Source organism: Callionymus lyra, chromosome 3 (genome assembly GCF_982586985.1).
Source record: "Callionymus lyra chromosome 3, fCalLyr1.hap1.1, whole genome shotgun sequence".
NCBI lineage: Eukaryota > Metazoa > Chordata > Actinopteri > Syngnathiformes > Callionymidae > Callionymus > Callionymus lyra.
The window spans coordinates 9,717,163-9,740,916 of record NC_141820.1 but is presented as its reverse complement, the minus strand read 5'-3'; the positions used below and the strand labels follow the sequence as shown (position 1 = coordinate 9,740,916).

At 38.6% G+C, this 23,754-nt stretch overlaps 1 protein-coding gene across 3 annotated transcripts in view; it reads right to left on the bottom strand.

Moving 5' to 3' along the window:
* The window catches only part of elmo1 (engulfment and cell motility 1 (ced-12 homolog, C. elegans)), a 123,444-nt gene that overhangs the window by 96,189 nt on the left and 3,501 nt on the right, over positions 1-23,754 (bottom strand). Inside the window, exon 2 of one of the 3 annotated variants that reach the window (XM_087786381.1) lies at positions 9,163-9,277. The exons of 1 other annotated variant lie outside the window; for it this stretch is intronic. The gene's annotated coding sequence lies outside the window, so the exon portion shown is untranslated. Of the gene's footprint in view, positions 1-9,162; positions 9,281-23,754 lie in introns of those variants that run through there. One more of the 3 variants, XM_087786382.1, reaches the window with a different exon arrangement.

The window sequence follows — 23,754 nt, the reverse complement described above, 5'->3', positions numbered from 1 at the left end:
GATGACAGATGACCGTTACGCCTGCCTGGTCGAGTTTACGTCAACGACCGTGCCGGCTCTTGACCTTTGACCCCCACCCCCCCCCCCGACTGTGTGGCAACCGGTGGAAGTCAGAACCCTGGTGGTCGTCCAGGAAAATGACAAATAAAAGGTACGACCCGTCTTAGAGGAGATTTACAGTAGGTCTGAGGATCTTCACCTCTAAGTTGGGGGTGATGTAGTAAATCAAGGGGTTCGGAATATGAGAAAAAATATATATATATATATATTAGATATTTAAAAAAGATTTCAATATCAGTATTGTATCAATTTCTTTTTAAATCAGTTTTATCTTTAAATTTATTTTCTTTATTTTGGCTCCCAAATTGTATTTTATTTTTTATTAAAGTGCTTTTTGATTTTTATTTCAATAAAGTCCATATAAAATAAATAATTCGATTTAATTTTTGAACTTAGAATTATTTAATAAATTCACAGTTTTAGTTAATTTTTGTGTTGCAATTAAACTTCCTGCTGCAAGATGACAGCAGTCAACACATCCTCAGCAGCTTAAGGTAAAATGGTGTACTGACGATGACTGAGGACAAGAGGATACAGTCGGCTTTTTTTTTTAATTTCAATTAACATGAAAATATCAACTGCATTTTTGTTCCTTTTTGTGTTGCAATTAAACTTCCTGCCGCAAGATGACAGCAGTCAATACATCCTCAGCAGCTTAAGGTAAAATAGTGTACTGACGATGACTGAGGACGAGAGGATACAGTCGGCTTTTTTTTAAATTTCAATTAACATGAAAATATCAACTGCGTTTTTGTTCCTTTTTGTGTTGCAATTAAACTTCCTGCCGCAAGATGGCAGCGGTCATTACATTCTCAGCAGCTTAAGGAAAATTGGTGTACCGACGATGACTAAGGACGAGAGGATACGGTGAACTCCAGTAGCTTTCAAAGCTTCTTACTGTCACCGAATTTGTAAAGTACAAGTTAGCGGGTTATGAAAATATCAATACACTTATATATTGCTAATGTTTTTTACACATTACCATATCTATATTCAACAACACTGTATCGGTTTGTTTGTTGGGCTTTAAAATAATATTTTTACAATAAAGTGCATCAAAAATATATAATTAACATGGATAAAGCCGACTTTTTTTATTTACAATTAACACGAAAATCTCAACTGCGTTTGTTTGTTTTTGTGTTGCAATCAAACTTCCGGCTTCTAGATGGCAGCGGTCATTACTTCCCCCACGGATAAAGGAACGTTGAAACATAACGGTGACTGAGGACAAGAGGATACAGTGACTCCAGCTGCTTTTAAAGCTTATGTTTGGACATATTTTGGTTTTGAAAAACAAATGAAAGCAGTTACGACTTCGTCAAGAGTCATGTGGTCTGTAAATTCTACAACACCAGAGTCAAGTACTCGACAATACTACAAATATATCCTTGTTACTACAGTACCACGATATATCGTTGGTTTACTTTTTAACCAGTAGAGGGCTGTGGAGGGACGGGGGGGTGGTTTAACCAGGCCTGGGGCGACACAAGAGGTGAAGTGACAAGTGAGAGAAATGAGAGAGAAGAAGAACATCATATAGAAGGTGTCCAGGGAAACCTGTCAGCCTACATCAACAGAAACACACACACACACACACACACACACACACACACACACACACACACACACACACACACACACACACACACACACACACACACACACACACACACACACACACACACACACACACACACACACACACACACACACACACACACACACACACACACACACACACACACTCTCTCTCTCTTCTGGTACAACACCCACAACTCATCTCTCACTTTCCTGTTGAGATGCTTTCAAGAACGAAAACTTCTGAATCATCAAAACGCGAAATCTTTCCACTCTTTTTCTACGTTGACTTAGAGTCCGGGGCCTTGACTTCAGCACATGTGGTCTATGTCAAAACCAGCTTTACTTCCAAATATACTGCAATAAAAACTGCCTTCAAGAACTATCTGTTCCACGGTGAAAATATTGACGTAAATACAGAAAATCAATTCTTGATTCACAATTTAAATATCATTCTTTAGATACAGTTTTCTACCATTTGAAATCAGGGATTGTATTTTCACTGTGTGCTCGTACTTGTTTCACAAGAGCTTCAACTGTTGAAATGCATTATGGGACTTTCAGTATCAGTTGTGTAGGGATGTGGTCACCAACCTTTTTCAACTCAGGGCCCACTTAAGAGTCTTAAAAGCCTTTACAGCCGACCTCCGACCCCATAAGTACAAAGGCATTATATTGGGTTTTCATTTCCTTGTCATGTACTCGAAGGAAAAACAATATAATGAAAATAATATTTGAAAATGTTTAATATCCTTTTAAACTTAATAATGTTTTAAATGATTAAACTCGTTATGTGTATTTTTATTTTTATATAATTACATCCACCCTCCCACGAAAAAAGATACCATTTTGAAAACGATTTTGCGGCCCACTTGCAATACCTTCGCGGCCCACCAGGGGACCAAATACTTCGGTTGTATGAAGTATCGAAACATGCTTTGTCTTTCAGGGCCAAGTTTCTGACAAAAAACAAGTGATAAAGGCGGTGAAATCAGTTTGATTTATCACTTGTTAACAAGTTTTCCTTTGTACTGAAAATGATCTGTCATTTATTTTCCAAAAAGAAAACATCCTGAAGGCTGAAAGGTTTACCTCATAATGTGATACTATGTGTATTTATTGTTCTTAGAATTTATCTAGTAAGATTAGAATCGAATGACAGTTGTGTTTTAGGAACAAGTATTGAAGTGAACGTATCGGTTTCATTACTGGTGTCGGAACTTTTCCACCGACATCAAGCACTACTTTTATGATGAGTCAGGAGTAAATGCATGATGAGGATTTTTTATTTTGGTATTTTTAATATTTAATATTTGGTATTTTGGCAACGGTATTAAAATGCAAGTTGAATGTCTGTATTTTATCATAACCTTTCTTTAGGATGTATAAAAAAAACAAACTAAAATAAAGGTTTTGATACAACCATTTGAACAAAAGTAATAATAATGTGCGGACCAAAATAATATTGTGTATTGGAATCATGTCAGTAGTGTCAATATTAATAATACAAAAGGTCAAAATCTGATTTTGGAGTCTGATTTAATATTGTATTTTCCTTCGGTGAGGCTCAATTTATCTTAATTATCTTCTTTAATGTAGAGACTGTGTTGAAGAATTGTTCCGGTAAGAACTATTTGAAGATTTCTTTTAAGTGGATGTTGCTAGGCTAACTGCTAGGCTAACAGCAAGGCTAACTCCTAAGGCCAATGTCCTACACTGACAGGAAATACTCTGTGTAAATATCACGAGCGCTTCCAGTCTATTGTCTACATGGTAAGGTGCTCGCGATATTTACACAGAGTACTTCCTGTCAGTGTAGGACGTTAATCTAGCAGCTAGCCTAGCAGGTAGCCTAGCAGCTAGCCTAGCAGCGTTTCAAGTTTTTCAGGAAAAATTCTAATGTCGAGGCTTGAATCCAAGATGGACGTTACAGACAATCAGTTTGGAAGTATTTGGATGTTTTTAAGAGTCTTTTTTGGACGAAGACAACTGAGCTCCAGTCGTTGTTTTTTTTTAACATTCTTGTCTATAACTCTTAAAAGTATAGATTACTCTGAAAATAATCCTAGCTCTGAGTCGACATGAGGGTGAGTAGAAAATGAGTGACATTTGAATTATGGCTGAATTATCACTTTAGTCTTTGTAGATTTTGAGACAACGGGCCACTAAAATGACGTGGTCGGCCAAACTTTGGACCCCAGGCCATGACTTTGAAGTTTGTGGATTAAAGGGTATTCAGCATACAAGAATACATTTAAAAAAGTATTTTTTCCATACAAATTCATCGACTAGATATCAGTTTCTTTAGAGATCGACCGTCAACAATAAATCTAATTCAAGATGGCCGTTCTTCCCGATACACGCTCGTGAATAAAAACTCAGCATCAACCGAGTGCATCGTAAACTCAAGGTTTAAACGAGATCCGGCGACGACGACGTGAGTTTCATCGCGGCTCGTGACTGACAACACAGTAAAAGTGTGGTCGCAACAGTTTAAGTGCGACGGCTATTTATGGACGTGATTCCATCTTTGCCTTGTATGGGTTAATTACATGAACTCATCGTCGCTGTGACACAAGAGGGAGAGAGAGAGAGGAGGGAGAGGAGGAAGAGGAGGGTGAGAGAGGAGGGACAGAGAGGAGGAAGAGAGAGGAGGAAGAGGAGGGAGAGAGAGGAGGGATGAAGAGGAGGGAGAGAGAGGAGGAAGAGAGAGGAGGAAGAGAGGAGGGAGAGAGAGGAGGAAGAGAGAGGAGGGAGAGAGAGGAGGAAGATGAGGGAGAGAGAGGAGGGAGGAAGAGGAGGGAGAGAGAGGAGGAAGAGAGAGGAGGAAGAGGAGGAAGAGAAGGGAGAGAGAGGAGGGAGAGAGAGAGAGGGAGAGGAAGGAGAGAGAGGAGGGAGAGAGAGGAGGAAGAGAGAGGAGAGGAGATGAGGGAGAGAGAGGGGGAAGAGAGAAGAGCGAGAGAGAGGAGGGAGACGAGGAAGAGGAGGAGAGAGAGGAGGAAGAGAGAGGGGGAGAGAGAGGAGGGAGAGGAGGAAGAGGAGGGTGAGAGAGGAAGGAGAGGAGGGAGAGAGAGGAGGGAGAGAGAGGAGGGAGGAAGAGGAGGGAGAGAGAGGAGGAAGAGGAGGAAGAGGAGGGAGAGGAGGGAGAAGAAGAGGAGGGAGAGAGAGGAGGGAGAGAGAGAGAGGGAGAGGACGGAGAGAGAGGAGGGAGAGAGAGGAGGAAGAGAGAGGAGGGAGAGAGATGAGGGAGAGAGAGGAGGGAGAAGAAGAGGAGGGAGAGGAAGGAGAGAGAGGAGGAAGACGAGGAAGAGGAGGAGAGAGAGGAGGGAGAGAGAGGAGGGAGAAGGAGAGGAGGGAGAGAGAGGAGGGAGAAGGAGAGGAGGAAGAGAGAGGAGGGAGAGAGAGGAGGAAGAGGAGGGAGAGAGAGGAGGGAGAGAGAGGAGGGAGGAAGAGGAGGGAGAGAGAGGAAGGAGAGAGAGGGGGAAGAGAGAGGAGCGAGAGAGAGGAGGAAGAGAGAGGAGGAAGAGAGAGGAGGGAGAGAGAGGAGGGAGAGAGAGGAGGGAGAGATAGGAGGGAGAGAGAGGAGGGAGGAAGAGGAGGGAGAGAGAGGAGGAAGAGGAGGGAGAGAGAGGAGGGAGAGATAGGAGGGAGAGAGAGGAGGGAGGAAGAGGAGGGAGAGAGAGGAGGAAGAGAGAGTAGCGAGAGAGAGGAGGAAGAGGAGGGAGAGAGAGGAGGGAGAGATAGGAGGGAGAGAGAGGAGGGAGGAAGAGAGAGGAGCGAGAGAGAGGAGGGAGGAAGAGAGAGGAGGAAGAGAGAGGAGGAAGAGAGAGGAGCGAGAGAGAGGAGGAAGAGGAGGGAGAGAGAGGAGGGAGAGAGAGGAGGGGGAGAGAGGAGGGAGGAAGAGGAGGGGGAGAGAATTCCTCCTCGGGCCACTGTGATATCATCGCTTTGGGTGGAATGTCATTGGAATGAGGTCATGGGTTCGAAAACGCTCTCGTCTTTTGAGCGAGACGGTCGATGATGTCGGGTTAAAATCAACGTATATAAATGTTCATGTGTCGACTTATAAAGATGCCAGTGTTTAAGATAAGATAATGAGATCATGTCAGGATTAACAGTAAAACTAATGATCCAAGCAAAAAAAAAGTCAGAAAACGGAAATAATTAAAAAGCAACATGTAGAAATACATTTTGTAATAACTGCATAAAAAGGTAAACGTACAAATAAGTTAAAATATAATATTAAAAATTAAATAAATGTATTGATACGAAAATATTTTCACATTAGACTTCAAGTATAAACATGGAAATTATTAAAATGGAAAAATGTATAAATACCTGAATAAAATGAACATTTTGGAATAACTGCGTTAAAAGCATAAATAATGAAACGCACAAATAAATGAAAGTCAAAATCTTTAAATAAATATATATATATATATACCAAAATATTGCGAGTAAAAAGTAAAAAATAAATAAGATTTAAAAAGTACAAAAACGACTTATTCTACTTGTACGTCAACCAATTCTTCTACTACTACTACTTCTACAAATTCTACTCCTAATTATTCTACTACTACTTCTACTACTAATTCTTCTACTACTACTTCTACTACTAATTATTCTACTTGTACTTCTTCTATTTCTACTTCTTCCATTTCTACCACTTCTACTACTACTTAATCTACTTCTTCTACTTCTACTACTTGTAATTTAACTACCAATTCTAATACTTATTCTGCTCCCACTACTACTTCTTCTACTACCAATTATACTACTACTACTTCTTCTACTACCAATTATACTTCTACTTTTATAACTAATTCTACTACTACTTTTACTACTTATAGTTATACTACGAATTCTACTAGTAATTCTATTATAAAGCCAAATGTATAAATACCTGAGTAAATAAATGGTGAAATAATTAGAAGCATAAATAATAACACGTACGAATATATATACGTTTAAATCTAAAGATAAATAAATGTATTTACACAGAATATTAGTAAAAACATCCACACATGTATTATTTTAAATTCCTCTTTCTTCATAAGCTCCAGGCTCAGAGAGTGAATAGAAGAAGGAGTTTCCGAAGATCTAAAGTGACTTAAGAACATGAAAAGCATGTTTTCCCAGCATGTGTCGCCACTTTTAAAATATCTCGTCGCTTTATGATCCTCGTCGTTGGCTCTGGTATTTCCTGTCTTCTCCTCCCTGGCACTGCCCGGCTTTTTAGGGAAAGAATCTCACCACAGACATGTGAGACAAAGAGTTGAGACTCAAACGCTCACAACAACAACAGCAGCAGCAGCAGCAGCAGCAGCAGCAGAGCGTCGGCCCCGGGGCCCCAGGATTAAAAGCTTCTACAATCGTCCCGATCCTTAATAGAGTCGCTCGCGGACCTTCTCGGCGAGAGAGGCAGGTGGTCCCGGAGTCGGGGTCCACAGCAGAGACACCAGCTCCAGGATTAAGGAGAGTAAACGACGAGAGCCGAAGAAACGACACGACAGCAGCAAAAACAAACAAACAAACAAATGTAGCCGTCGATTCATCTGTCGAGACGCTTCTTTCAGATGAACGTTGAGATGAAAAACAAGTCAGTCTTCAGCTGGTTTGCTCTGAAGATCCATGTGTGTAGATCCATGTGTGTAGATCCATGTGTGTAGATCCATGTGTGTAGATTCATGTGTGTAGATTCACGTGTGTAGATCCATGTGTGTAGATCCATGTGTGTAGATCCATGTGTGTAGATCCATGTGTGTAGATCCACGTGTGTAGATTCATGTGTGTAGATCCATGTGTGTAGATCCATGTGTGTAGATCCATGCGTGTAGATCCATGCGTGTAGATCCATGTGTGTAGATCCATGTGTGTAGATCCATGTGTGTAGATCCATGTGTGTAGATCCATGTGTGTAGATCCATGTGTGTAGATCCATGTGTGTAGATCCATGTGTGTAGATCCATGTGTGTGGATCCATGTGTGTAGATCCATGTGTGTAGATCCATGTGTGTAGATCCATGTGTGTAGATCCATGTGTGTAGATCTATGTGTGTAGATCCACGTGTGTAGATCCATGTGTGTAGATCCATGTGTGTAGATCCATGTGTGTAGATCCATGTATCGATGGACGGATCAGGTGATAAAGAAAAGTGATTTTTAAATGATAAGACACGATTTAAATGTATGTTTATGGACGTTTATTAGAAAATTGATCACATTTCAAATGTTGAACGTTTAATTGTGTGAATGCTGAAGGCATTACTACTTATACTACTAATTGTTCAACAACTACTTATTATATTTCTACAACTTCTACTACTTATTCTACTTATACTTCAACTACTAATTCTAATACTACTTCTACTCCCACTACTACTACTTATTCTACTAAAAGTTCTACTTGTATTACTAATTATACTACTAATTATACTCATACTTTTACTACTACCTTTTCTACTACTACTTCTTCTACTTGTACATTAACTACTAATTCTAATACTTCTTCTACTCCCACTACTTCTACTACTACTTCTTCTACTTCTACTATTTATTCTACTACCAATTCTACTTCTATTTTTATGACTAATTTTACTACTTATTCTACTACTACTTTTACTACTTATACTACCAATTCTACTAGTAATTCTACTTATACTTTTACTACTACTTCTGCTTATACCTTTACTACTAATTTTACCACTGCTTCTAAATATATAATACTAATTATACCACTACTTCTACTTATTCTACCATTTCTACTACTACTACTATTATTTCAACTCCCTTTTCTTCTTTTTTTTTCTTAAGTTTTTTTCAGTTCATTTCAACTTTTTCACATCTTTCTCGCGTCTTTTTCATTTTTTAAACTCATGTTTTACTTTAAATACTAGTAAAAAAAAAAATACTTTCAAGCATTACAGTTTACAGAATAAGAAGATTCATCATTCACACTGCATTTTATCATTCATTATTTCTTCTTATTTTTAATAAAGTAGATGGTGTGAGACTCGAAGAGACGCTACGTCACCGACCATACAGACAAAAATGTGTATTTTGAATACAACGCACACAGGGATCACTGATGTACCAGATCGTGTACTGATAGTATCTATCGATTCGTGGTGTTTGTTAATCAACTTAAAAAGTTGTTATTCCAACATGTTTTCAACAGCAGCAGAGAAAAGACATGTGACTTCAAAAAGGAGCGACAGATAACAGAGAGTTATGACCTTCTGACCCCCCGGGGGTCAAACCCTGAGAAGTCCCATCAGGTGATGAGTGGGGAGGAGGGTCTGGGGGGGGGGGTATCAGGGTCACTGCCTCCAGGCCCGGTTCTACCACAGAGACTTCTTTAAAAGTTCATCCGGTGACGCACGGTTCAGTGTGTGGGCAGCCGAGGTCAAGAACAGGACCCTGGTGGGTGAGGAGGAGGGTGAGGGGGCGCTGAGGGGGTGAGGAGGGTTTTGGGGGGGGGGGAGGAGGTGAAGACAACATGAAGGGAATAAAAAGATCTACCTCGATGTTCTTCTCGGGTTTGATTTATTCAGAAGAGCCGCTGGCCTGGAGAGCAACACGCCTTCAATCCAGAGAGTATCGATGACCTTGGCTTGTTACGAGAGACCAGCCATCGCTGCTTGATAGAGAGAGAGAGAGAGGGAGAGAGAGAGAGAAGGAGGGAGAGAGAGAAGACGAGAAGATGAGCGAGAGAGTGGCCTTGACACCGGGCGTACACGTGGAAGTCGACAACACGGTGACAGAATGGGTTCAAAGCCCAAATCTCAGCGCATGGATTATTGATGAAGCGAGTTTATCTTCTCGTCATTACGACGCTTTCCAGAGATTTACTGGAAGGACGAGAAGAAAAAACAAAAGTCGTTCGCTGAAGACGACGAAGGATTTTCTCTCGACCACGAATGTGTCGATCACGACTCTTCAGGTTCTGGATCGAGAGAGTTGAACTCAATCGTTTCGAGGTGAAAAATATTCTTTCATCCATCGAGGCCCAACAAATGTTGACACGCCGATATATCGCAGTATTTATTTTCCACAATACTGAATCGATATCTGACAGAACTGTATCAATTTTTTAACTTTAAAATTACTTATTTTTAAAATACCTATTTTAAGAGTTCAATACAGTTCATTAAAAAAACAATATAAGTGGATTTTTTCATTTACAATGAACATGCAAATAACCATCATCATATTCTATTTTTACCATACCAAAATATGTCCAAACATCAGCTTTAAAAGCTGCTGGAGTCGACTGCATCCTCTCGTCCTCAGTCATTGCGGGACCCTCAGTTTAATTACAACACAAAAATGAACAAATGCTGTGATTATTTTATTTGTTAATTAAGAACCCTAATATTAAAAGTGTTAGAAGCAAGAATCCGGCGATACAATAAGTATCACGATACAGGGGCATCGATATGATACATTACGATACTGCAGTAACAAGGATATATTTGTAGTATTGTCAAGTACTTGACTCTGGTGCCGTGATCGTGTAGTAACAAGGATATATGTGTAGTATTGTCCAGTACTTGACTCTGGTGTCGTGATAGTGTAGTAAGAAGGATATATTTGTAGTATTGTCGAGTACTTAACTCTGGTGTCGTGATAGTGTAGAAACAAGGATATATTTGTAGTATTGTCGAGTACTTAACTCTGGTGTCGTGATAGTGTAGAAACAAGGATATATTTGTAGTATTGTCGAGTACTTGACTCTGGTGCCGTGATCATGTAGTAACAAGGATATATGTGTAGTATTATCCAGTACTTGACTCTGGTGCCGTGATAGTGTAGAAACAAGGATATATTTGTAGTATTGTCGAGTACTTAACTCTGGTGTCGTGATAGTGTAGAAACAAGGATATATTTGTAGTATTGTCGAGTACTTGACTCTGGTGTTGCAGAATTTCCAGACCACATGACTCTTGACGATGCTTTATATTTCAATGAAATGTGTAAAAGAAAAAAAAAATGTATTTACAATTAAAATGAAAATATCGACTATGTTCATTTTTGTGTTGCAATTCTACTTCGGCCTCTAGATGGCAGCAGTCATTACGTGCTCCGCAACTAAAGGAACTATGAAATCCTGTGTGATGACTGAGGACAAGAGGATGCAGTGATTTAATACTCGATAAATCCTGCTCATTAAAAGACTTACAGTCGATCAAAACAGAAAAATCATAGAAGACGCTCCAGACATTTAAACAGCAGTTTATCTTTAACTGCAACATGTTTCTGCTCCAGTGACCTCTTCAGATCAAATGTCAAATAGATTCAAGAGCAGCTCAATCATTTCAATACATGGAGTTTTGCCATATTTTCAGTCAAAGAAGCCAGAAGATAAAACATGGGAAACACAAACTGCTTTCATAAAACAGGGTTTTGGTTCAATTTCCACGTGGATTTGTATGAAGATTATTTACTCCTCGTTTCTCTCTTTTCTTCCCGTCTCTCCTCCACTTCTTTCTCCATCCCTCCATCTTTCCTCTCCCTCCCAGCCAATCACGGCCGTTGACACGGAGTCCAGTTCTGCTCGAGGTTTCTGCCTGTTTAAAGGATGTTTTTCATTGTGATCGTTACCCGTTTTTATCTTTTCTAATATAGTGTTTTTTTAAACTGTAAATTGTCGTCAGGGAACTTTCATGGTGATTTGGCACTTTGGTGTCAAATTGTTGTTCAATTCAAGTTTTACTCAGAGTAAAGTACTTGACAATACTACAAAAAATAACTAAATAATAAGTATATGTTTGTAGTATTGTCGAGTACTTGACTCTGGTGTTGCAGAATTTACAGACCACATGACTCTTGACGAAGTCGTAACTGCTTTCATTTGTTTTCAAAGCAAAATATGTCCAAACATCAGCATTAAAGGCTGCTGGAGTCGACTGTATCCTCTCGTCCTCAGTCATTGCGGGACCCTCGGTTTAATTGCACAAAAATGAACAAATGCTGTGATTATTTTATTTGTTAATTAAGAACCCTAATATTAGAAGTGTTAGGAGCAAGAATCCGGCGATACAATATCTATCACAATACAGGGGCATCGATATGATACATTACGATACTGCAGTAACAAGGATATATTTGTAGTATTGTCGAGTACTTGACTCTGGTGCCGTGATCGTGTAGTAACAAGGATATATGTGTAGTATTGTCCAGTACTTGACTCTGGTGTCGTGATAGTGTAGTAAGAAGGATATATTTGTAGTATTGTCGAGTACTTTACTATGGTGTCGTGATACTGTAGTAACAAGTATATATGTGTAGCATTGTCGAGTACTTGACTCTGGTGTTGTAGTATTTACAGACCACATGACTCTTGACGAAGTCGATTTCACTTGTTTTGAAACCAAAATATGTCCAAAAGTCAGCTTAAAAATCTGCTGGAGTCACTGTATCCTCTCATCCCCAGTTATCTCGCTCGGATTTCAATGTTCTTTTAGCTGCAGAGAATGTAATGACTGCTGCCATCTAGTGGCTGGAGATTTAATTACAAAACAAAACTGAACAAACGCCGTTGATATTTGGATGTTATTTTAAATTTAAATAAATAAATAAATTGATTTTATTTCTACACACTAAATCAAAATACAAAAACATGTATATACATACTAAAAAAAAATGTAGGTTGACGTTTTATTTAAGTATCATTTCATTATCAAAATAAAACACAAGGGTACGACACGGGTAACACTTTGGCATCAACTTAACACTTGAATCACAAGTTATTTTTTCCAGCACGAGGAGCAAGAAAAGCCTCAGATCGACACTTTAAACACATGAGATCAAATTAAGTTGTAACGCGAGAACGCTGACGCTGCAGAACCACATGTTCAAGGTGAGTCGGCTTGATTCATAGCACAGTAAACTACTGGTGTGTGTTCCACGAGTGTGTGTCGGCAACAATCTGACCATAAGATGAACGCCACGGTCAGGAGTGTGAGGGAAAAAAAAACAAAAATCAATATACTGATTTTTAAACACATTTATTTCACGTCAATATATTCAACGGCACTGCAGTGATTGTCCTAAAATAATAATAGTAATAATAATAATAAAAATCTGATTTTAATTTTTGTTATAGTTCTTTTACAGTTTATATTTCAATAAAGTGTGTATTAAATACAATTATTACATCATTTTTAAAGACAAATAATGTGTATATATATTCACTGCTTTCGAACATTTTTGTGTGGCAATAAAACCCCCTGCCTCTAGATGGCAGCAGTCTCTACGTCCTCCCCAGCTAAAAAGAAACAATGAAGTCATGTGAGATCTTGATGATGACTGAGGACGAGAGGATACAGTAGACTCCAGCAGCTTTTGAAGCTGATGTTTTTGACATTATATTTTAGTTCTACTATTCAAACTTAACTAAAATTTAACCATTAAAATTGTGTGGAAAATCAAAGTGAATCAAATTATATAACAAGCATATATTTGTAGTATTGTCGAGTACTTGACTCTGGTGTTGCAGAATTTACAGACCACATGACTCTTGACGAAGTCGATTTCACTTGTTGTGAAACCAAAATATGGCCAAACATCAGCTTTAAAAGCTGCTGGAGTCGACTGTATCCTCTCGTCCTCAGTCATTGCTGGACCCTCGGTTTAATTGCAACACAAAAATGAACAAATGCTGTGATTATTTTATTTGTTAATTAAGAACCCTAATATTAAAAGTGTTAGAAGCAAGAATCCGGCGATACAATACGTATCACGACACAGGGGCATCGATATGATACATTACGATACTGCAGTAACAAGGATATATTTGTAGTATTGTCGAGTACTTTACTCTGGTGCTGTGATCTTGTAGTAACAAGGATATACTGTATGTGTAGTATTGTCCAGTACTTGACTCTGGTGTCGTGATAGTGTAGTAAGAAGGATATATTTGTAGTATTGTCGAGTACTTTACTATGGTGTCGTGATAGTGTAGTAACAAGTATATATGTGTAGTATTGTCGAGTACTTGACTCTGGTGTTGCAGAATTTACAGACCACATGACTCTTGACGAAGTCGATTCCCTTTGTTTTAAAACCAAAATATGTCCAAACATCAGCTTTAAAAGTTGCTGGAGTCGACTGTATCCTCTCGTCCTCAGTCATCTCGCAGGATTTTAATGTTCCTGTAGCTGCGGAGGATGTAATGACTGCTGCCATCTAGTGGCTGGAGATTTAATTACAAAACAAAAATGAACAAACGCTGTTAATATTTGGATGTTATTTTAAATTAAAATAAATACATTGATTTTATTTCTACACACTAAATTAAAATACAAAAACATGTATATAAACACTTCAAGTTCACCAGCACAGCAGCCAAACACTTTTTCCTTCAGTTGTCCTTCGATGCCAAAAACAAAAATGCCGTCTGGAACCACAAGCCAGAGATTTGTACCCCCTCGTCCAGGACCATAAATCATTGACAAATATGACTTTAATCACACAGCAGTCGTGCACCGCAGCAGCTGCAAACAATCTGTCGAGACCCTCGTGGAGAGGATGTTCCTGAAGAGCTCACGCTCACCAGCGTCGCTCGCTCGCACATCACGCTGCTGCAGCATCAGAGCGGCGTTTCCCCGCCGACCGTCTCCGAGAGGGATGGCGGCGGCGAGTAAACAGAGCGGCGCTCGGGAGCCCAACCCTCGCCGTTCACACGGGTCTGCGGCGCTAAGGCAGCTGGAATGTGACGGGCAGAGGGAGGACAGAGGGTCCTCTATCAGATTCTGGGTCATTCTGGGTGGTTTTTACTCACCGGGTCTAGAGATCCCATCGAAGGCATGAACTCATTCATCGCTTCATGAGACGTCAGATACTACACTAGTGGGAGTACAAATAGTACACATTAGGAGTATAAGGTGACCCAAAGGCCTGAAAACAAATGTGTTTTTGGTATCCCTTTGTGTTGTCTCTGGGTGAAGGTGACCCGAAGGCCTGAAAACAAATGTGTTTGTGGCATCCCTTGTGTTGTCTCAGGGTCAAGGTGACCCGAAGGCCTAAACACAGCTGGTTTGTGGTATCCCTTGTGTTGTCTCTGGGTCAAGGTGACCCGAAGGCCTGAAAACAAATGTGTTTGTGGCATCCCTTGTGTTGACTCTGGGTCAAGGTGACCCGAAGGCCCGAAAACTAATGTGTTTGCTGTATCCCTTGTGTTGTCTCAGTGTTGTTTTTTTTAATCTTACAATAACGTGAAAATATTTACAGTTTTTGGTCATTTTTCTTTTTCAATTAAACCTCTGGCCACTAGATGGCAGCAGTCATTACGTCCTCCGCAGCTAAAGGAACAATGAAATCTTGCATATCCCACCGATGACTGAGGATGAGAGGATACTCCAGCAGCTGAGAGAAAAAAAACAACTATCTTCACCCTTAACTATTGCAATGTATTTCATGACCCTGTATCTTTTTTGGCTTTAAAATGATCACTTTATCATATTTCTTGTAAGGTTTATACATCAATAAAGTGCGTGTAAAATAAAAATAAAAATGTATTTGCAATTAACATGCAAATATTAATTGGGTTTGTTAATTTTTGTGTTGCAATTAAACTTTCTTTTTGATAGAAGGCAGCTGTCAATACGTCTTTTGCAGATAATGGAACAATGAAATCCTGGTGATGACTGAGGACGAGAGGATACATTGACTCGAGCAGCTTTTTAAATCCTGTTATGTTTGGACATATTTTGGTTTCAAAACAAATGAAAGCGGGTACATGTAGTCATGCAAATCTTTATTTACAATTTACATTGACAGCATTTATTCAAGTTTGGGTTGCAATTTAACTTCCGGTCACTAGATGGCAGCAGTCATTACGTCCACTGCAGGTAAAGCAACAATTAAAACCCCGCAACACCCCAGTGATGACTGTGGATGAGAGGATACAGTCGACTTTTAAAGCTGACGTTTAAACATATTTTGTCTTTTGGTTCTATTAATTAAACTTAAGAGTTGAACAATCACAAGATGTCACTAAAATTTAGTTTCCATTAAAATCGTTAGCAAATTGATGCAAGTGTATCGACATGTATCGTATCGTGAGATTATCGCTACAACCGATGTATCGTGATACGCATCGTATCGCCAGTTTCTAGCCGGTACAAATCCTAACATAACCAGTCGAGTGGATGGTTCAGTCGGGAAATGTTGAAAGTAAAAATGATTGCGACAAAATATTATGTTGGTACGTTTTAAGACTTTTTATGCATTTGCATTTTTGGAAATAACCAAAATAAACAGCCATTTTATTAAAGAAAAATATAATCTTTAGTTTAACCAATTGTTTAGATAATAATATTTTTAAAAATCATGATATCATCTATAAAAGCTCAAGTCATGACCGGAACAAAGAAGAAAAGCTAAATAGTTAAACACTAAAAAAAACGTTTTTTTCCCCATGCCTTGAAAATGTCATTAAAGCCAAACAAAGAACTACATAAAACAGAGACAAACATCAAAAGAGTCTCAAGTTACACTTTAGCTTTGAAATCAGAACTGGGCTCAGAACGACGTCATTTCTTTTGTCTTCCAAATTATTAGGAAAGCTTTCATCCACGACAGACGCCACAAATCCTGGGACACAAATGCTAGGATTTATCACAGGGATTTTTTTTCAAAAGATAAAAAAGGTGTTTGAAAATGAAAATACACGCAAAGTTAACAAGATGTTTATGTCAAAACACATCTAGATTTAGAACCAAAGCGGCCAAATTATAAAACAAAAGATCTGTTTTTGCTTCAGTCTGACAATTTGCTTTGTTTAAGATAAATTTTGTTTTATCTGATAAACTTTTATATTAAACATGTGTCGTACGACCAGGAAGTGACAGAACGGACAGAATCTTGGAAAATGATCCGATTGACAAAGATCGTCTTATTGTAAAAAGAATCGTGTGCACTCAAAATTCTGAGCTGCTCTAGTAGAAGAACTCACATTTCTCCGATCCTTAAAACTCTTCACTGGCTGCCAGTTTCTTTCAGGATAAACTTTAAAATTCTGGTTCTTACTTTCAGATCTATTCATGGTCAGACCTTCCATCAGTGATCTGATCCAGCCTTACACCCCAGCTCGGGCTCTGAGGTCTGTGGATCAGAATCTACTGATGGTTCCTGAACACGGTTCAGGACCAGAGGAGAGAAATCCTTCCAGACTGTTGCTCCTAAGCTTTGGAAACATCTCTGTGTTTGATGATCTACTGACTCCTTCAAGAAACATCTGTGTTTGATGATCTACTGACTCCTTCAAGAAACATCTGTGTTCGATGATCTACTGACTCCTTCAAGAAACATCTCTGTGTTTGATGATCTACTGACTCCTTCAAGAAACATCTGTGTTCGATGATCTACTGACTCCTTCAAGAAACATCTGTGTTTGATGATCTACTGACTCCTTCAAGAAACATCTGTGTTCGATGATCTACTGACTCCTTCAAGAAACATCTGTGTTTGATGATCTACTGACTCCTTCAAGAAACATCTCTGTGTTTGATGATCTACTGACTCCTTCAAGAAACATCTGTGTTCGATGATCTACTGACTCCTTCAAGAAACATCTGTGTTTGATGATCTACTGACTCCTTCAAGAAACATCTGTGTTTGATGATCTACTGACTCCTTCAAGAAACATCTGTGTTTGATGATCTACTGACTCCTTCAAGAAACATCTGTGTTTGATGATCTACTGACTCCTTCAAGAAACATCTGTGTTCGATGATCTACTGACTCCTTCAAGAAACATCTCTGTGTTTGATGATCTACTGACTCCTTCAAGAAACATCTGTGTTCGATGATCTACTGACTCCTTCAAGAAACATCTGTGTTTGATGATCTACTGACTCCTTCAAGAAACATCTCTGTGTTTGATGATCTACTGACTCCTTCAAGAAACATCTGTGTTCGATGATCTACTGACTCCTTCAAGAAACATCTGTGTTTGATGATCTACTGACTCCTTCAAGAAACATCTGTGTTTGATGATCTACTGACTCCTTCAAGAAACATCTCTGTGTTTGATGATCGACTGACTCCTTCAAGAAACATCTGTGTTTGATGACCTACTGACTCCTTCAAGAAACATCTCTGTGTTTGATGATCTACTGACTCCTTCAAGAAACATCTGTGTTTGATGATCTACTGACTCCTTCAAGAAACATCTCTGTGTTTGATGATCTACTGACTCCTTCAAGAAACATCTGTGTTTGATGATCTACTGACTCCTTCAAGAAACATCTGTGTTTGATGATCTACTGACTCCTTCAAGAAACATCTGTGTTTGATGATCTACTGACTCCTTCAAGAAACATCTGTGTTTGATGATCTACTGACTCCTTCAAGAAACATCTCTGTGTTTGATGATCGACTGACTCCTTCAAGAAACATCTGTGTTTGATGATCTACTGACTCCTTCAAGAAACATCTGTGTTCGATGATCTACTGACTCCTTCAAGAAACATCTGTGTTCGATGATCTACTGACTCCTTCAAGAAACATCTCTGTGTTTGATGATCTACTGACTCCTTCAAGAAACATCTGTGTTCGATGATCTACTGACTCCTTCAAGAAACATCTGTGTTCGATGATCTACTGACTCCTTCAAGAAACATCTGTGTTTGATGATCTACTGACTCCTTCAAGAAACATCTGTGTTTGATGATCTACTGACTCCTTCAAGAAACATCTGTGTTTGATGATCTACTGACTCCTTCAAGAAACATCTGTGTTCGATGATCTACTGACTCCTTCAAGAAACATCTGTGTTCGATGATCTACTGACTCCTTCAAGAAACATCTCTGTGTTTGATGATCTACTGACTCCTTCAAGAAACATCTGTGTTCGATGATCTACTGACTCCTTCAAGAAACATCTGTGTTTGATGATCTACTGACTCCTTCAAGAAACATCTGTGTTCGATGATCTACTGACTCCTTCAAGAAACATCTGTGTTTGATGATCTACTGACTCCTTCAAGAAACATCTCTGTGTTTGATGATCTACTGACTCCTTCAAGAAACATCTGTGTTCGATGATCTACTGACTCCTTCAAGAAACATCTGTGTTTGATGATCTACTGACTCCTTCAAGAAACATCTGTGTTTGATGATCTACTGACTCCTTCAAGAAACATCTGTGTTTGATGATCTACTGACTCCTTCAAGAAACATCTGTGTTTGATGATCTACTGACTCCTTCAAGAAACATCTGTGTTCGATGATCTACTGACTCCTTCAAGAAACATCTCTGTGTTTGATGATCTACTGACTCCTTCAAGAAACATCTGTGTTCGATGATCTACTGACTCCTTCAAGAAACATCTGTGTTTGATGATCTACTGACTCCTTCAAGAAACATCTCTGTGTTTGATGATCTACTGACTCCTTCAAGAAACATCTGTGTTCGATGATCTACTGACTCCTTCAAGAAACATCTGTGTTTGATGATCTACTGACTCCTTCAAGAAACATCTGTGTTTGATGATCTACTGACTCCTTCAAGAAACATCTCTGTGTTTGATGATCGACTGACTCCTTCAAGAAACATCTGTGTTTGATGACCTACTGACTCCTTCAAGAAACATCTCTGTGTTTGATGATCTACTGACTCCTTCAAGAAACATCTGTGTTTGATGATCTACTGACTCCTTCAAGAAACATCTCTGTGTTTGATGATCTACTGACTCCTTCAAGAAACATCTGTGTTTGATGATCTACTGACTCCTTCAAGAAACATCTGTGTTTGATGATCTACTGACTCCTTCAAGAAACATCTCTGTGTTTGATGATCTACTGACTCCTTCAAGAAACATCTGTGTTTGATGATCTACTGACTCCTTCAAGAAACATCTGTGTTTGATGATCTACTGACTCCTTCAAGAAACATCTGTGTTTGATGATCTACTGACTCCTTCAAGAAACATCTCTGTATTTGATGATCTACTGACTCCTTCAAGAAACATCTCGATGTCTTGACATTTTAAAGTATATATTTTAACTGAGTATTGTTTTTGATTGTTTAAGCGTTTTGTGACCCTGGTCTGGAAAATTCACTTTACAAATTAGAATTACTTGCTTTCTTCACTCAAAGAAAAGCTTTTAAAAAAGCTGTTACATTAGCAGGATGTGATGTCATCACGTAGGAAGTGCCCCAGAACGAAATACTACCCGGCAATGGTATCGTATAAAACCTCAACAATACCCACCGAAACTCACATTCACAAGATATCTGCTAGTTATTAGGGATGTGTATTAGAAAGAATGTGTTGATACGTAACACGATACAGGGTCAACAATACAACATATTTGTGATGCTACAGGAACAAGCATATATTTGCAGTATTGTCAAGTACTGACTCTTGTCTTTACGACTGTTGTCGCTTCATTTACAGTCTGGATACTTAACTGTTCCTGATGATATGATTTTCTCCTGTGTCGACTAGGTGTGTGTACTGGCAAGAAGAAACAGGAGCTAAGATAGTACACATCATGATACTGAAGTAACAAGTATATATGTGTAGTATTGTCGAGTACTTGACTCTGGTGTTGCAGAATTTACAGACCACATGACTCTTGACGAAGTCGTAACTGCTTTCATTTGTTTTGAAACCAAAATATGTCCAAACATCTGTAGTCGACTGTATCCTCTCGTCCTCAGTCATACCCAGAATGTACAGACCACATGACTCTTGACGAAGTCGTAACTGCTTTCATTTGTTTTCAAAACAAACTATGTCCAAACATCAGCTTTAAAGGCTGCCGGAGCCACTGTATCCTCTCGTCCTCAGTCATCACTGGGATTTCATTGTGCCTTTATCTCGAAAAGACTGCTGCCTTCTAGCGAAAAAAGTTTTTTGTTTTTTTTTACACAGTGTTGTTTAATATAAAACAGTATTGTAAAATGTTGCGATATTTAAGTGTATTGATATTTACTCGTAGCTTAAATGGTCACAAATCGCCTGATGTTGTAAAGTACAATGTGTAGAACTCAATGTAAAATAATAAAAAAGAAGCTACAGTGCCGTTGAACATCGATACAGTCTCATGAAATAAATTACGATAGTCGAGTGTAAAGAGTGTATTTTTAGGTAAATATAACAGCAGTTTTCGTCGCCTCCACCTCCTTCAGATGGGTCTGGCACCTTCTCATCGCACCTTCGTAACCTGCCGTCTTCATTAACTCCCGAACCATCGGGAGCGATTACGTTAAAGCAGCGTTCATCCTCCAGAGACGAAGACGACCTACAGGAAGACTCGCCGCATCACAGCGTCCACGACCAGGACATCAAAATGCCAAAGTGTGTTCTGAGGACAGGGCCGGAAGAAAGATCGCAAAAAAGCGCCGGAAGGATCCGGTGGAGCCTCCATTTTCCGTGCGTTTAAAAAGGCAGGAAATGAGTTCATTAAGATGGACGGATAACAGAAGAAGAACAAAAACTATTTACATGCTTTCATTTCCCCGCAGGGACGAGCGAAGGATGAGGAACTGGCGGCGAGATACGGGGCGAGCGAGAGCAGAAGCTAATGAGAGGAAGATAACAAGCGCCGGAGACGGAGGAGGAGGCGAACGAAGAGGGGAAAACAACGGCTACGAAAATTACCCAGATTACACTTGAGGAGACGAGTGCAACGTAAACACTCGAAGGAGTCGAAGGAGCGCGTTTTTTTTTTTTACCTGGAGGAGGCGCCGAAGTCCAATCCCGTTAAAAAGTGGACTTGTCATTTTCAACGTCTTAAACGCTGTGGTCGCAGGAGGAATTATTCTTGGAGCCGCTCGAATAAAAGAACCGGACTGGACTGGAACGCTGCCCACCTTTAGATTGTGATTTCCACTTACGGCCTCGATCGATTCCGGGCCAAAGCCTCCACATAAAACCGCCGAAAGATTCCTCGTTTCAGCCAAAAAAAACAAGATGAAACTAGAAAAAAAATAAAAAGGTTCTAAAAGGCTGGAGTTGGATTCCGGCTGATAATGGGTCGTCGGTTCCGAACAATGTTTTCAGTCCAGATTCAACGGGTTTGTTTTTTTTCACAAACCTGCAATTTCCTGGAGCGGTAAAGCAAAAAACGACGAGTAATTCAACAAGTTTTCTTCACGGTTTAAAATCCCAGCACGCCGGGGTTACATAGTGATCGATCAGCTGTACTGACAGAAAGTTTGGGTTGAAAACAACGATTTTTTTTATTGTTTTAAAAAATAAACATTCAGGAAGTTAGGTAGCGGGGAAGACAAAAATAGTATTTTGTTGATGAACTTTTTCAGCCTGAAGACTTCAAGTCCAAGCTGGTGCTTCTAAAATCACTAGTAGTTCTTACCAAACATTCTTTGGCAGAAAGAAAAAATGGTTTTGTGCCTCAATCGAAAAAATGTTTGGAATCTGAAGACAAAATGTAAAAACCGTGCTGTGTTCCAAGACACCTCAAAAACAGAGAAACAATCCCATTACAGTAAAGCCCTTCCAGTGGATATTAGTCACGTCAAGTAGGTACAGAATATACTACATCATGTCACATCACTACTCTATATTACATCATGTTCCATTTTCAAGTCAAATATGAAGAACATTTTGGAATCTAGTTACTTTCTTTCATTACATGTTTCCCAAAAATGCTTAATATATTGAAACTATACAATATTTTATCTTATTTTACGTTTGGTTTTCTCTAGGTTTGCAAACACGTCACAAATTTAGGAAACATAACAACTAGATAAAAGCTAAATAAGATTTAGTTTAGCTGGAACAAAAATAATTTTGGAGCATTTTTAGCATCATTAGCAAGACAAGCCAAGCCTTTTGTATCACTTTTAATTAAGTTTGTTACAAATATAGAAGTAAAGCCAATAAATAGCTAATACTGTTAGCTATATAGTTATACTATACATGTGTATGAAGTATAGCAAAGTGTAGTTGAAAACTACATTTGTATTTGAGTGATGATACTAAACAAAAATGTGTACTAATTGAAGTGTATCATTATTTAAAATGTACTAATTTATGAAAAGTGATGTAATGGACAAGTTGAGATTGAAAAAAAAATGGTTTTGTGTCTCAATCGAAAAGATGTTTGGAATTTGAAGATAAAATATAAAAAAACGTGCTGTGTTCAAAGACACCTCAAAAACAGAGAAACAATCCCATTACACTAAAGCCCTTCCAGTGGATAACATTTTTTTTATCCTTGTAGACTCAAATTATAAATCATAGCCAAGTCAAATATGAAGATAATGTCATAATCTAGCTAGATTTTTTTTTTTAATGTTTTCCCAAAATGCTAAATGTATTGCAATTATAAAATATTTAATAAAATTTTATGTTTGGTGTGTCTAGGTTTGCAAATGAGTCTCATGTACTAAAATGAACCAATTTATGAAAAGTGATGGATGGATGGACAAGTAATGGACAATGTGAGCATAACAAATAAAAAAATGAAGTAAATTTGCTACAAAAGGTTTTAGTTTTTTTTAAATTAGTTTTAGTAGCTAGAAAGGTAGCACAAGATCAGTTTGGACAGAATCATATTCTTAGTAGTGCTAAACAATCTTACCCCAACTTCTTCTACTAGTATTGCAATTCAGTACGTTTATTTTTTGTAATAGTTTAAATTGCATTATTGCCAACTCAACATTATAAAGCTCTTCACTGTAGAATTATTTTTATGATGAAATTAGATTAACGTATACATAAAAGGATATATAATATATATCTTTATTTAAAAATTTCAACTGTAAAAATAACCTTAAAAAAAAAAAGCACTACACTACACACCTGGAATTAACAACATAACAAATAATTATAACTATCACATGAATTAAATAGAAAATAAAACTATACTATAAGAAAGGAATATGTGAAAACGTTATTAACAATTTTTAAACAAGCAAAATATGAATAAAAAAAATGCTAAAAGGCACTTCGTCTCTGACCGCTTTTGTTTCTGCCGCCCCCTACTGGAGAATCAGCTTCTTTTTTTTGCATTCTATTAAATAGCGATGTGAATTTGCTCATAATCTTTAGTCTTGCTACGGTTTTTGGTTTTTGAAAGTATGTAAACACATCGATCCGATAAGAAACTACCGACCAGTTCTGATGCTAAACT